The sequence below is a fragment of the Bubalus kerabau genome, chromosome 15 (genome assembly GCF_029407905.1).
Source record: "Bubalus kerabau isolate K-KA32 ecotype Philippines breed swamp buffalo chromosome 15, PCC_UOA_SB_1v2, whole genome shotgun sequence".
Lineage (NCBI taxonomy): Eukaryota > Metazoa > Chordata > Mammalia > Artiodactyla > Bovidae > Bubalus > Bubalus kerabau.
Window position 1 is genome coordinate 73504741 of NC_073638.1, and position 16268 is coordinate 73521008.

The 16268-nt window shown below is 39.5% G+C and overlaps 1 long non-coding RNA gene across 1 annotated transcript in view; it reads right to left on the reverse strand.

Moving 5' to 3' along the window:
- The window catches only part of LOC129629336 (uncharacterized), a 604584-nt gene that overhangs the window by 141597 nt on the left and 446719 nt on the right, over positions 1–16268 (reverse strand). Inside the window, exon 8 of the long non-coding RNA XR_008703175.1 lies at positions 15093–15210. This is a non-coding gene — a long non-coding RNA (uncharacterized LOC129629336). The remainder of the gene's footprint in view (positions 1–15092; positions 15211–16268) is intronic.

Here is a 16268-nt window from a genome sequence, read left to right on the forward strand (position 1 = left end):
GGCACTGAAGCACTTCATTCCTTTGGGTTGTGGACTGACACTCCCAGGGTTGATGAAGACTGAGACAGAGATTCACCCTCCCTGGCTCTCCCTTTCCCGAAACCACCTGTGCCAACTGTTACGGAAGGCTTCCCAGATTCTGCAGAAGAAGCAGGCAAGCATCCAGTAATGAATACGCCGGGATGCAAAGCTATGTCAGAAAATCATCCGATCTCAAGGACCTTAAATGTCAGCAGATCTGACTGTAGCCTTGCCAAGTGGTTGCCCTGCAACTCCTGAACGCTGCCGACGTTCCGAGATGGCCTGTTCCATACTGGGACAGCTCCGGCTTCTAGAAAGCTTTATATTCTTTATATTCATCCAAAATATTTTCCCTGTAGCTTATGCTCATCATTTGTTATACTTCTAATCTATTAAGTCATTTAGAATAAAAGTGAATCTTTTCTCCATATGGCAACCCTTGAAAAAATTGGAAACCTCAGTCACTTCTTCCCTTGGTTGCCATTTCTTCTGGCTAGACAGCTCCATAGCTTTCTTCAGTTCTTCATTTATTCCCCACCATTCAGGGTGATCAGGGAAATAGCTTGAATGTATCTAAATAGCTTACTGCCTTTGCGATAAAATAATAATAATAGTATGGTTTAATTTCTAAACAAATAATTGAGAATTGGCAGTATGATCCAAATAGAGTCCATAAATACATGTCACTTAAAAAAAACTGATTATTCCTCAGTCAGGTCTGACTCTCTGTGACCCTATGGCTGTAAACTTTGCAAAACTTCTCCCTCCTCTGTCTCTGGTCTCAGCAGTTAATATGCAGATTGTGTGTTAGTCACTTAATTGTCCAACCATGGGACCCCATGGACTGTAGCTGCCTGGCTCTTCTGTCCTTGGGATTATCCCAGCAAGGATACTGGAATGGGTAGCCGTTCCCTTCTCCAGGGGATCTTCCCGACCCAGGGGTCAAACCCAGGTCTTCTGCATTGCAGACAGATTCTTTACCATCTGAGCCACCAGGAGCGCCCATCACTTAAAAGGCAGATGGTTGTTTAGGAAAAGCATGGACTCTGGAGTTAGACCAGCTTGAATTTGAACCTCAGCTCTGCTGCTTACTGGCTTAGTGATCTTGGACAGATTGTATGACACCTTTCAGCCTCAGTTTCCTTGTCTGTAAAACGGACTTAAAACACACATTCCAGAGAGTTACCATGAGGATTAAATGAGAGAAATGACATAAATGTACTCCGGGTGCAGCCTGGCCACATGATGCAGTAGAAAACATGAGCTTGGAAGCTAGATAGAAGAGTTGGAATCTTGTCTGTGTTACTGCTCATCCATGAAAATCTGCAGGAGTAACTGAGGTCTTCTGAGCCTCCTCTTCATCTGTCAAATGCCAAACAACACTGAATTTAAAAATTTATTGTAAAGATGAAAAAACTATTTGTAATATGCCTAGAGTAGAGTCTATTTCTTGAGTTATCCTTATTTTTTTTTTTAAGCTTCTTTTTCCTTTCACTCTCATTAGAAGATGCAAACCAGGATAACCTTCTAATTTGGGGTTTTGACCAAGGTGGTGGTAGAAGGAATGGGTATTATGAAAAAAAAAAAAGAGATGCCACGCATTAAAAAAATCCAGATGATTCCCCTAAAAAGTAAAAAGTTTACGAGAAGTAATTAAAACAATAATGTCAAGACAGTATACATTTTGATTTTTTACATATTTATATTCAAAAAGAGACCAAGAGAGTTATACCTGTGATACAACAGGATACTAGTGAGTCTGTGATTTTTTTTTTTTAAGTTTAAAATATCAGGAGAGGAATTCACAGGGATGAAGCCAGATCATGTTTGGGCCACTGGGAAGAATGTTAAATATTCAGGATGGTGCAAAGAAAAGGCAGAAAGAGCACATGGAACCTCTATACAGGCTGTGTATCTATTCAAAAGGTATGCCCTGGCCCAACAGATGTAAGAGAAAGATGATTGCTATGCCAATCCATCACCGTTCCTGGAAAAATATGCCCCAAACACTCATTACTTTTGAGAAGGACCGTCTGAGTACATGAAAGACAAATCAGAAGTACCGACCTATAGGGTAAGGACACTTTGACTTCCAAGTCTAAATTTAAAAGCCACTTTGAAAACATTCAGTGGAAAAGGTGTCCAGTGATTTCATTTCTGACCGCTTATTCAGTCTGCTTTATACCCGGAAGAAACCACTTTTCCATCTCTCTGCACCTCTGTGTAAGGTGTAAGGTGGACTGAGGGTGCGCTGGCCAATTTCTTGGCTCCCTTTCAGCACCAACAAATGCTATGTTTCTTTTCTGTCAAAAGTATTCAAGATTGATTAGCATCAATAAACCTGCAAATTTCCAGGCAGCGTTCAGCATAGAGCCTGGAATGGTAGAAGCTAAATGAGAATGTACACTTGGATGTGTACTGTTTCAAAATTAAAATCAATCAATGAACATCAAGGCAATGCTCAAAGTGGTTAGATAACATCTGGTTAATTGAAACCTAAGATCACTTGCAGGATCCAGGCTTTTACTACACTGGAACTGGTACAGACTGACATCCCATTCTAGAAATTCTTGCATTAAACCATGATTTCAGCAAGAACATAAGTGGGTCTCCTCCCTTCCTTCAAAAGAGTCTTTGTTCGGTCTTAAAGGTGGCAACATGAGCTAATGTCCTCTAAGCCAAGACAGAAGTCTCCATCTCCTCTTTTACACACATCCCTTCATCCTTCTTCCTTAGTCTCAGTCCCTGGCATGTTTTATCATGAGGCAGAGGCGAGGCAGGTTCAGGTTTGTGTCCAGTACAGAAAGCAGAGGCAAGTCTGGGGGAAGGATTTGGTGTCTGTGGGCCTTAAGGACTTGAAAACAAGGCCACCTACACCCCGTCCATTCATTTGCTATCTAGAGAAAAATGGAGCCGCCCAGATGCAATCCTCAGACATGCATCCCTCCTGGAGATACAGCCTGTGCTTGCAGGAGTGCATGCTCAGTCTCTTCAGATGTGCCTGACTGTGCGACCCTACGGACCGTAGCCTGCCAGCTTCCTCTGTCCATGGGGATTCTCCAGGCAAGAATACTGGAGGGGGTTGCTATGCCCTCCTCCACGGGATCTTCCCAACCCAGGTATTGAACCCACATCTCTTTACGTCTCCTGCACTGGCAGGCAGGTTCTTTTTTATTAGTGCCACCTGGGAAGCCCACATATACAGCCTAAATATTCAATATTAATGACATCGTTATGTAATTATTACATGTGATGACAATAATGATACAGTCATTTGACCAACATACTGGAACACAAACACTGTCCTTCAGCCACATACACATATCGTGTTGTCATGATAGAGGTCATAACTTGCTTCTTCATGGACTATTTCCCCAAAGAAATGAGGCTGCTCCAATGCTTTGTCCTCCTGGTCATCTCTAGGGAAGTTGGTTACCTTGATGAGTTGCTGAAGGAAGCAAATGCCAAACCCCTTCCCCTGCCAGGGAGGAAAGGCAGTATTCATCTTGGGCCACCCACTCCCTATCTTATGCTTCATCCCTTTCTTCAAATGCCTTTGCCATTCCTTCCAGCAACAGAAGGCCGGGGTGGGCCAGCCGGATGGCATGGTGCTGAAATCGCTCCCCATAAAAACGTGCCTGCAATGTTACAACAGCTTTGATACTGTTGTAATGCACCCATAAAATCAAGGAACATATGTAGAGGCAGCTGCTGGTGGCAGCAAAGGAATGTAAAAAATATGGGGCTGTTGAAAAACTTTGATAGATTTTACTGCCAGCCAAGTATATATATTTTTTATGGTCTGCTATGTGAAACTACAAACAAATGCCATGCTTTTCTTTAGTGTGTTTATTCATTGCATCATTTACAACAAATTTCTGAGACAAGCTAGTAGACTGGATGACTAGTTTTCAAATCAGTGGTTTCTGTTTAGCCTTAAGTAACTCAGAGAAAAAGAAAAAGGCTTTAATAACTGGCCCTTGGAAGGCAGTGGGGAAGACCTAGGTATTAGGAAAAAGCTAATGTCACTCCCCCTAAACCATTTCCCTACATCACACCCTCTGTATACATCAGGACCCTCAGAAGATGGCTTCACAACAGCTTTGATCTGGCAAGCAACTAAGTAGGGATATGATAATTAGGGAGGAAAACATCCGATTACTGAAGCCTAAGAGAAGGCTGATGCGGGGAAAGATTGAAGTCAAAAGGAGAAGAGGGCAGCAGAGGATGAGATGGTAAGTTAGCATCACAGACTCAATGGACACGAACTTGGGCAAACTCCAGGAGATAGTGAAGGGCAGGGAAGCCTGGCATGCTTCAGTACTTGGGATTGCAAATAACTGGACACAACTTAGCCACTGAACAACAACAAAAAGGGTAGTATTAATATAAAAATAAAAGGATGCACAAAGTAAATCAATAGGATGTGAAAAGAAAATATTACAACTACCATTACATTTATTTGTATGTAAAATAATGGAGAAAAAAGTATGTTTACTCATATTTAATATATACTCAATGGGAGTGCTCTTATTGCTAGCAGGTCAATGCAGGGCAGGACTCAATCCAAAATTCATATATTGCAGCCATGAAATTAGAAGATGGTTGCTTCTTGGCAGGAAAACTATGACAAACCTAGACAGTATGTGAAAAAGCAAAGACATCACTTTGTCAACAAAGGTTCTTATCATCGAGGCTATGGTTTTTCCAGTAGTCACATACGGTTGTGAGAGCTGGACCCAAAAAAAGGCGGAGTGCTGAAGAATTGATGCTTTTGAATTGTGGTGTTGGAGAAGACTCTTGAGAGACCCTTAGATTGCAAGGAGAACCAACCAGTTAATCTTAAAGGAAATCAACCCTGAATACTCATTAGAAGGACTAATGCTGGAGCTGAAGCTCCAATACTTATGCAAATAGCCAGTTCGTTGGAAAAGACCCTGATGCTGGGAAAGACTGAAAGCAGAGGAGAAGAGGGTGACAGAGGATGCCATGGTTGGGTAGTATCACCAATGCAATGGACAAGAACTTGGGCAAACTCTGGGAATTGGTGAGAGACAGGGAAGCCAGGCACGCTGCAGTCCATGGGGTTGCAAAGAGACGGACATGAGTTAGTGACTGAACAACCACAACATAGTCATATGTTGGGATAAATATTCCAAAATTCTTTATTATAAATGTATGACAGAAAGTTTAGAGACTGCTGAGTTAATAGTACAAAACTCTTTACCTCACACAATGAGAAAAGGCCCAAATTATCAAGAAATAGTTTTGTTTTGTTTTTTTTTTTAGACCATGAGGCATTTATTGCTTTCTTATCTGCAAGATCACATTAGTGACTAGTGGCAATGAAAAAGAACAGTTGACATCAATACCATTCAAAACAGTAATTTAATAAGAATAATGTCCTGAGACAGCCACTAAAATCAAACTTGAAGACTAGGGAAATTTTCATTTTTCATTAGAACTGGAATATATAAAATATTAAATGTTTTCTCCATTATGACATTTTAATCATATCACATACTCTTCATATAGAGACAGGAAATAATTCTTATTTGATATATGTTTTAGAGCATGAGTGAAAAGTGAATGGGTTAATTGCTCAGTAATGTTCCACTCTTTTTACAACTCCATGGATTGTGGCCCGCCAGGCTCCTCTGTCCATGGAATTCTCCAGGCAAAAACAGTGGAGTGGGTTGCCATCCCTTCTCCAGAGGATCTTCCTGACCCTGGGATCGAACCCAGGTCTCCTGCATTGCAGGAAAATTCCTTACCATTTGAGCCACCAGGGACATTTCAATCACATCACATACTCTTTATATAGACATAGGAAATAATTCTTACATGATTTGTTTCAGAGCATAAAAGTGTGGCAAATTTCCAAATTATTTTATTTGGCTGGAACATGTGTACTCTGGTTGGTTGGCTGGCCTATGTTTGTTCTTGCTTTGAATGTGAGCTTTTGGTGACTCCCATATTGACACTAGTTTTATTTTTTCCTATACTTTTTATCCTGCTGCTGCTGCTGCTGCTGCTAAGTTGCTTCAGTCGTGTCCGACTCTGTGTGACCCCATAGACAACAGCTCACCAGGCTCCCCCGCCCCTGGGATTCCCCAGGCAAGAACACTGGAGTGGGTTGCCATTTCCTTCTCCAATGCATGAAAGTGAAAAGTGAAAGTGAAGTCGCTCCGTCGTGTCCGACTCTTCGCGACCCTGTGGACTGAAGCCTACCAGGCTCCTCCGTTCATGGGATTTTTAATGGAGATATATAAGGCTCAAAATGCATACACCCACAGTGTCCCCTTACCCTGCTCTTTCCAGGACACCATGTGATCCTCCTTGCTGCAAACCACAGTCAGCTTCAGAAGAGGAAAAAAAACACTAAGTGGCTAGAGTAAAGCCATGACCATAAATTTTAGTAATTGAGAATTTGGTATAGTTTTAAATAAGTGTGGGTTGGATAATAGAAGAAGGTTCCTATTCTGGATCTGCCATTAACATGGCTGTGTTAAGTGGGCAAGTTAGTTACTCTTTCTTTGACATTGCTATTGCTATTGCTATTGCTAAGTCACTTCAGTCGTGTCTGACTCTGTGTGACCCCATAGATGGCAGCCCACCAGGCTTTCCTGTCCCTGGGATTCTCCAGGCAAGAACACTGGAGTGGGTTGCCATTTCCTTCTCCAATGCATGAAAGTGAAAAGTGAAAGTGAAGTCGGTCAGTCATGTCCGACCCTCAGTGACCCCATGGATTGCAGCCTTCTAGGCTCCTCCATCCATGGGATTTTCCAGGCAAGAGTACTGGAGTGGGGTGCCATTGCCTTCTCCATTCTTAGATATAGTCATCTGTAAAATATACGTACTTTATTCATACCTTAACAGGATCGGTGGTACTAGATAAATGGAAACTATTATCATGAATATTATAACATAACATTTATTGCCTGTAACATCTGTCCACTGAAGGGCAAATAATTCAGAAGATTTAATATGATCATTATCGTCATTAAAACAAGGCTGGGAATGGAGGAAGTAGTAGAGGAAAATCAGAAACGCTTGTATGTAGAATGAGAATGAAGGAACTTTAAATATGGTCTAATGAATCCCTCTCAGAGTTCCGCTTCGTGCAGCAAGACAAAGGAGTTAACACAAGGCTGCACAGCCAGGAACTGCTGCTATCTTTGGGAAGAGGCACGGCTTGGCTTAAATCTTTCCAATGGTCTTCAATAATTTATCTCTTGACCACACAGGAACCAATGAAACAAGCACATTTCCAGTCCTGACTTCTTGGGCTCAGGTGAAAAATCTATTAATAGGCATGAAAGGCCAGATGGACTGGCCAAGGCCTGGAGCACAGAGGTTAGGTTTAGAGAAACCATCTGGGGCTCGTTCTTAACGCCTTAGTGAAAAAGCCAGCAAGAGCCCAGAACACAACACAGTCAGTCAGTTGGAGGCCCGCTGGTTCTGTCGGCCTTTTACTGATCCAGAAAAATGCTAGTCTGAGAAGGGAAAGGCTTAGTTAGTTTCTTCTTCCTTTTCTAATTTTAAAAACTGGATACATGTTGGTAGCTAGGAAAGTAAGCTGAGAATTCAGGATTCACCCAGGTCCACATTTCCCAGCATGACAGCAGACAGTTCCCAGAGCCCCTCGTTCCATCTGAGGTGTTGTTCCCATAGTAGGTGGTGAGAGAGGTCTGGCTCTGGGTGTTCGCTGGAGGAAAAATCCAAACTACCCATCTGAGTTTGTCAAACACTTGTCTTAGAAACAAGTTGGTTCCGTTCAGTGTTACCCACCTTCCAGAAGAGTTCATGCTAAACTTTCAGAATTACTGAGTTTCCAGATGTAAAAATAAAAATCTCATGATCACAACAATAGAACAGAATGCTTTTAAATGTCAGCTCCTTACTCACTAGCTGTTTGATTTCACACAGGTTACTTAACCATTCTGACCTGTAGTTGCTTCATGTTAAAGGATGATAATAATAAAGTATCTTCATGTTAAAAGACGACTTAAAAAATAAACAATTTATGTAAGAAAGTTAGCACAGTTCATTCATTGTTTTCATCCATTAATTCTGTCAACATGTATTCACTGGGTACTAACTCTATTCCAGGCAGAGACGGCATAGCAGTGAAAAGGTACATAATATACTTGCTTATAATAGGCAACTAAATTACAGCAGCTATTTTAAAAATGCAGACATTTGGGAAATAGAGGGAAAAAAAGGAATTTTTTTTTAAACCCATAACCCTACTGGCTATAAATAACCAATTTTAGTATTTTTTATATAATTCTTTGCTTTGATTTATTTTGAACAACAATGATCTAGATAAAGCTAAACCTAAAAGAGTATAAAGCAACTACAAATGGTGGACTTTCTATGAGAATATGTTATAAGCAATATTTAGAAAATGCTTACTGCTAATTTTATATTTTATTATGTGCTAACAAAGGAGCATTATCAGAGTTTTTAGATTATGAGGGTATTTTAACTTTGGAATAAATGAAACAAAATTTTATAATTTTGGGCAGACAGATCTCATTTTGAATCTAGCCTCTGTCTCTAACTAACTGTGTGATCTTGGGAGATTTTAGTTCTCTGAGATTCAGTTTTCTCATCTTCAAATTTAGATAAAGTTCTATTTATGATCTAGTTATTACCAATGTCTAAAAGAATATAAGCTTTTGTTATTTTATGAAATTGATAAATGCCTGCCTTTAATTTTATGGTGGACTTAATGACATTTCTGTAGATAGAATATTACAGTGTATGCTTTGAATGAAGGATCCAAGAAGAAAAATAAGTATATCTTAAATGACTTTATATTGAAAACAAAATAATAGCATAGAATATGTCAAATTTATCTACTGGAGGATTTTTAATCCTCTCCTAAAAAAATACTTTCAGGTATAACTAAACTGAAACCAATCAGTAATCACATCTTAAAAAAATAATGAAAATAATGTGTTTGTGAATTTTTGAACCTGCAAGAGATTTCAAGTTACAGAAGTAAAAGATTGAATTTTTGTGTTTGTTTGTCTCTTCATAAGTTTTGCTATTAACTGATGTAATTTTCAGAATTTTTCCAACCTGTGTCTTAGTCTCCAAATATACATGCCCTTGGTTTATATGAAGTAGAGGCTGGTTAAAAGTAACTGGAAAAGTATGCTAAACTACCCATTTAAGGGACAATATTCAGTCACAGAGAGAAGCAACTCGTAACTGAAGGTGTCCTAGATTGAGACCCCTTCCTCCCTTTTCTTTCTCTCACCTAAGACAGTGGCACATATATACAATGGAGTATTATTCAGCCATTAAAAAGAATGAAATAATGCCATTTGCAGCAACATGGATAGACCTGGAGATTATCACACTAAGTGAAATAAGTCAGAGAAAGACACATATCATATACCACTTTATGTGAATTTTTAGAAAATGATACAAATGAATTTATTTACAGAACAGAAATAGACTCACCGACTTAAAGAATGAACTTATGGTTACCAGGTGGGAAGGATGGGGTAGGGGATAGACTGAGGGTTTGGGATTGACATGTCTACACTGCTATATTTAAAATAGATAACCAACAAGGACCTATTCTGTAGCATAGTCTGCTCAGTATTGTATAATAACCTAATTGGGAAAAGAACATGAAAAAGAATAGATACGTGTATATGTATAACTGAATCACTTTGCTGTACATATGAAACTAACACAACATTGTTAATCAACTATATGCCAATATAAAATAAAATTTTTTTAAGAAGACAGCCATAATAGTAATAGAGACAAAGACAATAATACCCATCTACTTCTGCTATTCAAATTTCCTTTCCTACCATTGTTGAGATATATGTAATTTTTAAACTTATAACAGAAAATATGATATTTGCTCAGCCAGATATCAGGATAATTTAGGTTCCTTCCAATTCTATATTAGTAGGAATTCTAGAAATTTTTGTATTCTGCACTATCTCCAATTTAGACTAGGAAACTGTCCCTCAGGGTTCTCACCACCACACCTTAGAGTCCACCTTTATATTCCTAGAATATATGCAGTTTGGTGATTTATTTTAAAGCATTGTGGTCTACTGCCCTGATTTGTGTCTTCCCACCTCAAGTGTTCACGCCTGAAGGGTAAGGCTGTAACTTTCATTTCTCTTCTGTGCTCCATGGCACAGAGCACTGAGCAGCTCTGATGCATTGACAGTAGCAGAATCCCTGGCGTCAGGAGGCCAAGTCTCTGTGGTATGTGTGCATACAATATAAGGAGGGAAACCAGGCCATTCAATTTGCAATTCTTGCTGGGAAAAAAATTTTAAATGTTAAAAATTTTAAATATAAAATGTTAAAAAATTTAACAATTTTTGCTAAAGCTATGTTAGATGAAAGACAAAATGACTCTCAAAGTGTGACTCCTTTCCTGCTGGAAGAGTCACCAGTTGATTCAAAAATTCCATTCCTCTCCTCAGTTCTTACAAATGAGTGTTGCACAATCTAAGACTTTCTTTCTTCCATTAATGTCAAGTCTCTTTACTAGTGAATATCTAAGCAAGGTATCAAATGAAAGTGAAAGTCGCTCAGTCATGTCCGACTCTTTGCAACCCCATGGACTATACAATTCATGGAATTCTCCACTCCAAAATACTGGAATGGGTTGCTGTTCCCTTCTCCAGGGGATCTTCCCAACCCAGGGATCAAACCCAGGTCTCCCGCATTGCAGGCGGATTCTTTACCAGCTGAGCCACCAGGGAAGCCCAAGAAAGGTATCAAGAGCTATGAAAATAACCTCCATAAGCTAAAATTAATGTTTTACTTGAACAGACTAAAGAATTCAATTAAATATTTTATAAAAGCAAAGAAGAGAAAACAGTGTCCTCCAATTGGAAGTGCATTTACCATGGATACAGGCATGTGTAGACACAAGCACATTATTGGAATTTTGCTTCAAAGTGTGATTGACTGGTCCAGGTGGATTTTGAACCCTCCAATGTCCTAAGCAGAAAAAAGGTTAAAAGGAATACATGATGCTAAGACCCATCTATATTCTAGTTTAGATCACAGCCTTTGTAGAAATGCCCAACCCGCCATTATCCACTGAAATGTCTATGAACCAGACAACACTAGAGGCAGCGATGGCATAAAGAAATGCCATCATATATTGCTGTTGAGAATGTAAAATGATGCCACCACTTTGGAAAACGTTTGGCAGTTTCTTTAAAAGTTAAATACACAGTTATCATGTGATATAAGAATTCCACTCCTGAGTATCTACCCAGGAGAAGTAAAAATATATGTCTATACAAAGACTGTACACAAAAGTTCATAGCAGCATTATTCACAATAGTCCTAAAGTGTAAAGAATCCAAATGTCTATCAATTGGTGAATAAACAAGCAAAATATATATATCCATACAATGGAAAACTATTTGGCAATAAAAAGCAACAGAAATACTGATACACACTAAAACATGATGAGCTTCAAATACATCATGCTCAGTGAAAAAAAGCAAGATATAAAAATGCACATGTTATATGATCCATGCATGTAAAACATCCAGAAACGGAAAATCTATAGAGACTGAAATAGTGGTCGTCTTAGGTCTGTGGGTAGAAAGGGAAAGTGGGCAAGAGGTTTCTTTTTAGGTTGATAGAAATGTTCTACTTAGATTGTGATGAAGGTTATACAGCTCCATATATACTCTCTTGATATTCTAAACCCACATCCAGATTTACCAAGAAATGAAAGGAGGGTGAGGTGATTCATTGTGATAGAAACATGTTAGAAGATGGCTAACTTTAAATTTCTTCCAAAGAACTATTAACACATCATTAGATTTCTGTAAGTTCAATTAGCACATGATTTCAGAGGGACCACCTCTTATACAAAGAGAGGCCACCTGTGCTGGTCAAGGAGTTATGTTAATTTGTGAAGACCTCAGAGGCTTGTTTTCAATTAGTTTAAACCCTAACATACTTTGATTTCCTGGGTGTGAGCCCAGCCCATGAGATGATTCAGCACTTTCCTGAAAGAGATTCCCAGAATTTCTACTTCTAAGACAAAGGAAGAGAGCAGAAAGTGCAAGAACTGGAAGTCAGGAAATTAAGTGACTCAGTCCTAAGATCTCATGGTAGACCAGAAGTTTTAGGAATAGCAACAGACACAAGACCCAGACTGGCTTAGTCAAGAATATGACATTCTATGCCAGGACACATTTTATATCAGGGTCAATCGTCTTTCCAAGGTATGTGTTTGAGGTCAGTTTCTTCTGAGTTCTGGGATGCTAAGAGACTAATTCTCAAAGCCAGATAAAGTAAAGAAGTGCAGCCGTTCCCATCACAAGGCACCAACACACCTAACCTTCTGAGCCCCACAATCAGAGTTCACTCCCTTCCTCCCCTAACTACTAATCAAGTCTGATCATTTAAAAATTATTGGACTTCCCTGGTGGTGTTGTGGATAGGAATCTGCCTGCCAATGCAGGGGATACGGGTTCAATCCTTGGTCAGATCAATTCAGTCACAAGCCATGGAGTAAACTAAGCCCCTGCGCCACAACTACTGAGCCTGCGCTCTACAGCCTGTGCTCCACAACAAGAGAAACCACCACAATGAGAAGCCCCACACCATAATGAATAGTAGCCCCCACTCACTGCCACCAGAGAAAGACCAGGCAAAGCAGCAAAGACATGGTGTAGCCCAACATACCTGAACTGGTTTCAATAATTGGAAAAAATTTCAAGCACACACAAAAGTAGAATACACCTGTACTAAATATCAATGTACCTAATTTCTGGGTTTAACAATTATCATCTTCTGATTTCAAAATATGTCTTACCAACTCCTGCTAACAGACCCACTTATGATAGTAGAAAATTGGAAACAGCCTAAGAGTACAATAATGGACTGCGCGATGTTAAGAAACTGCATGGTGCATCCACATAACAGAATATAGTGTGGCCATTGGAAATGACAACTCAGCAAACAAGATGACGTACGGACATGCCCAGGAGAAAATTACAGATGGATATGCCAACGACAATACAGCAACTCTTGAACAATACTGCCAAATTACGCTCTGGGAAAATATTGTTACTCATGTCAGAAATACATGAGCGTCCGTTTCCATGAATACTCGCTAGAACTAAATAGTATTAATTTTTAATGAATGTGAGTTTGCCACATTTCACTTTAAAGTATTATTTGAACTTTGGGTACCCCCTTTGGTGGCAGTCCTACCATCAGACACGGGTCTTCTATTCCTAGGGGTCACCCTCCTACTCCCTGACCTACCCTCACATTTTGTAATTTCTCAGACCCAGGTCGGGCTGTGATACTGGGCATCCCGCAGCTCCTGGCTTCAGGTCCAAAGTAAACTTCCACTATACCCAGTGACCTTCTCTATAATCATTCTTAACCTCACTTAATTATTAAACAGCAAAGCATTACCATGCCACAATTTTTTAATACTAACTTCCAACTGATATTAGGAGCACATTTTGCTGTATAATGTTGGGTCACTTTTTATATTGGAAGAGAGGGGACGAAGGGCAGACCAGAGTCACCGCAAATACAAACAGAGCAGCCAACATCAGACTCATACTATGCGCCAGAGGATACTAACATGTGATGTGCTTTTAGAACCTGTAATAATAAACAGTAAATAAACAGTTCTTTACAGTGAAGTGAATGAATGATGGTTTGACAGATCCTAAACTTGAGTGTGTGGACATCTGAACCCTACTTATCAGGCTCTGTCCACACCAGAACAAATCATATAAGATTGTGAATTGCATTTCTACGCCTCTCCCTCCTTCGGCAGTGTCAATACATCAACTTGAAGTCATCAATGCTGGACTTTATGAGAGCTAAGAATTGCTTTTTTTCTCCCCTCACCATGACATGTGGTGGACCTAATGGGGAGTATAAGTAAATTTCACCAGAGGATGAAAGAGTGTCATTCAAAAAAGAAGATTTATTTCCATGTAAGATATTATTAAAAAAGAGACTGTAGTTACCATCTTCTCTCTGTTTAGTGGGTTCAAGATGAAATGTGGTTTGGTTTGAGAAGAAAAATCAACACAACCTTACCAGCTCTACACAATGCAATGAATTTATTAAACTAATCTAGGTATCAGCTATTTTTCATATACTACTTCCCAGACACAGAGAAATCAGATCACTGACAGCATAATAGTAAGAATACTACCTCTGGAGTCAGAAAGATTCAGATTCTGCCTTATTAACTGGATGATTCCAAGCAAAGTGCATGCTAGGCTTCAGTTTCCCCATCTATAAAATAGGGATAATGATATCTCACCCCATCATGTTGTTGAGGATTAAATGTGGTTAGTATTAATTAAAACATGTGAACCTTACCTACAGTTACTGAATAGGTAACTATAGGTAAGGTTTCAGGATGCCAGGATTTGTTAGGAAAGTTAGCATAGCAATTTTATTTATGGATAGGAAAGCCTGAATATCGCACTGCTGCTGCTGCTGCTAAGTCGCTTCAGTCGTGTCCAACTCTGTGTGACCTCATAGACGGCAGCCCACAGGCTCCCCCATCCCTGGGATTCTCCAGGCAAGAACACTGGAGTGGGTTGCCATTTCCTTCTGCAATGCATGAAAGTGAAAAGTGAAAGTGAAGTCGCTCAGTCGTGTCCGACTCCTAGTGACCCCATGGACTTCAGTGCACCAGGCTCCTCCGTCCATGGGATTTTCCAGGCAAGAGTACTGGAGTGGGGTGCCATTGCCTTCTCCCTGAATATAGCACAGGAGTGATTTATTGCACCAGATTTTTACTAAGATTTTCAATGTGGCTAATGTTTGATTCTGTAACATAAAAGGGAGCTGCTGAGCCCACAGCTGTTAACACCAAGGAGACACAATGATGGGTAAAATGAGACCCAGAACAAACTCACCCTCTATTCTCAGCTCTATTTCCTCTTTACAATGTTTCAGCATCCTTCTTCCTTTCCTTCCCATGATCCTGTGTCATTGAATCAAATAAGTACTAAGGTTTATAAATGTAAAGTCCCATGGAAGTAGGAATCATTTAAGATACTCACCCACTAATTTTTACTTTATTCTTGTTTTTGAAAGTTTTCTTGGATTCAGTTGTTCATTCCCTTGTCAATTTCTGGATCCTGGAACCAATTTTGTTCACTTACTGCACACCGCTATGGCCTGAGAGAAGAATGTAATAAAATCATAAATAGACTCTATTGATAATGGGGCCAAAACCACCAAACAGGAAAGAAGAAGTTATTATTTTCATCAAATTGAATAAAAACACCAAGGATGTATTTTGCTAGTACATTACATGTGAATGTGTATGTGCATCTTTCTTTCTTCCTGGAGAAAAAGATGAGAAAAATATTGAAAGATGAACTGTTTCCTCCCTATATTTTTTTGTGATAACTTTAAGCAGTTCTCAATAAAATATAAGTAAGCTAAGTACAGGAACACACAAAAATGATTGCTAAGTGACCAAGTGGGACTTATACCAGAATGCAAACTTGTTTTAACATTTAAAAAAAAATCAACTACCAGAATATTGTATTAGAATATAGGGCAAAATGCACAGACATCTCAATAAATGTAAAAAAAAATAAAAAGCATTTGCAAAATTCCACACCTATTCATCAATTCTTAATGAATTGACGCTTTTAAACTATAGTGTTGGAGAAGACTCTCGAGAGTTACTTGGACTGCAAGGAGATCAAACCAGTCAATCCTAAAGGAAATCAACCCTGAATATTCACTGGAAGGACTGATGCTGAAACTCCAGTACTTTGGCCACCTGATATGAAGAGTTGACTCATTGGAAAAGACCCTAATCTGCTGGGAAAGACTGAAGGCAGGAGGAGAAGGGGATGACAGAGGATGAGATGGCTGCATGGTATCAGTGAATTAACGGACATGAGTTTGAGCAAACTCTGGGAGATGGTGAAGGACAGGGAAGCCTAGTGTGCTGCACTCCATGGGGCTGCAGAGTCGGACCCGACTTAGTGATTGAACAACCACGAATCTAGAAATAGAGAACACTCCTACAACTGAATAAAGAGCACCTATGGAAAAGTACAATTAGCATCACATTTGATGATGAAATGTTTGATTGTTGCTGTTCAGTCACTCAGTCGCTCAGTTCTTTAGTGCTCAGCTTTCTTTATGGCCCAACTCTCACATTCATACATGACTACTAGAAAAACCATAGCTTTGACTATACGGACCTCTGTTGGTAA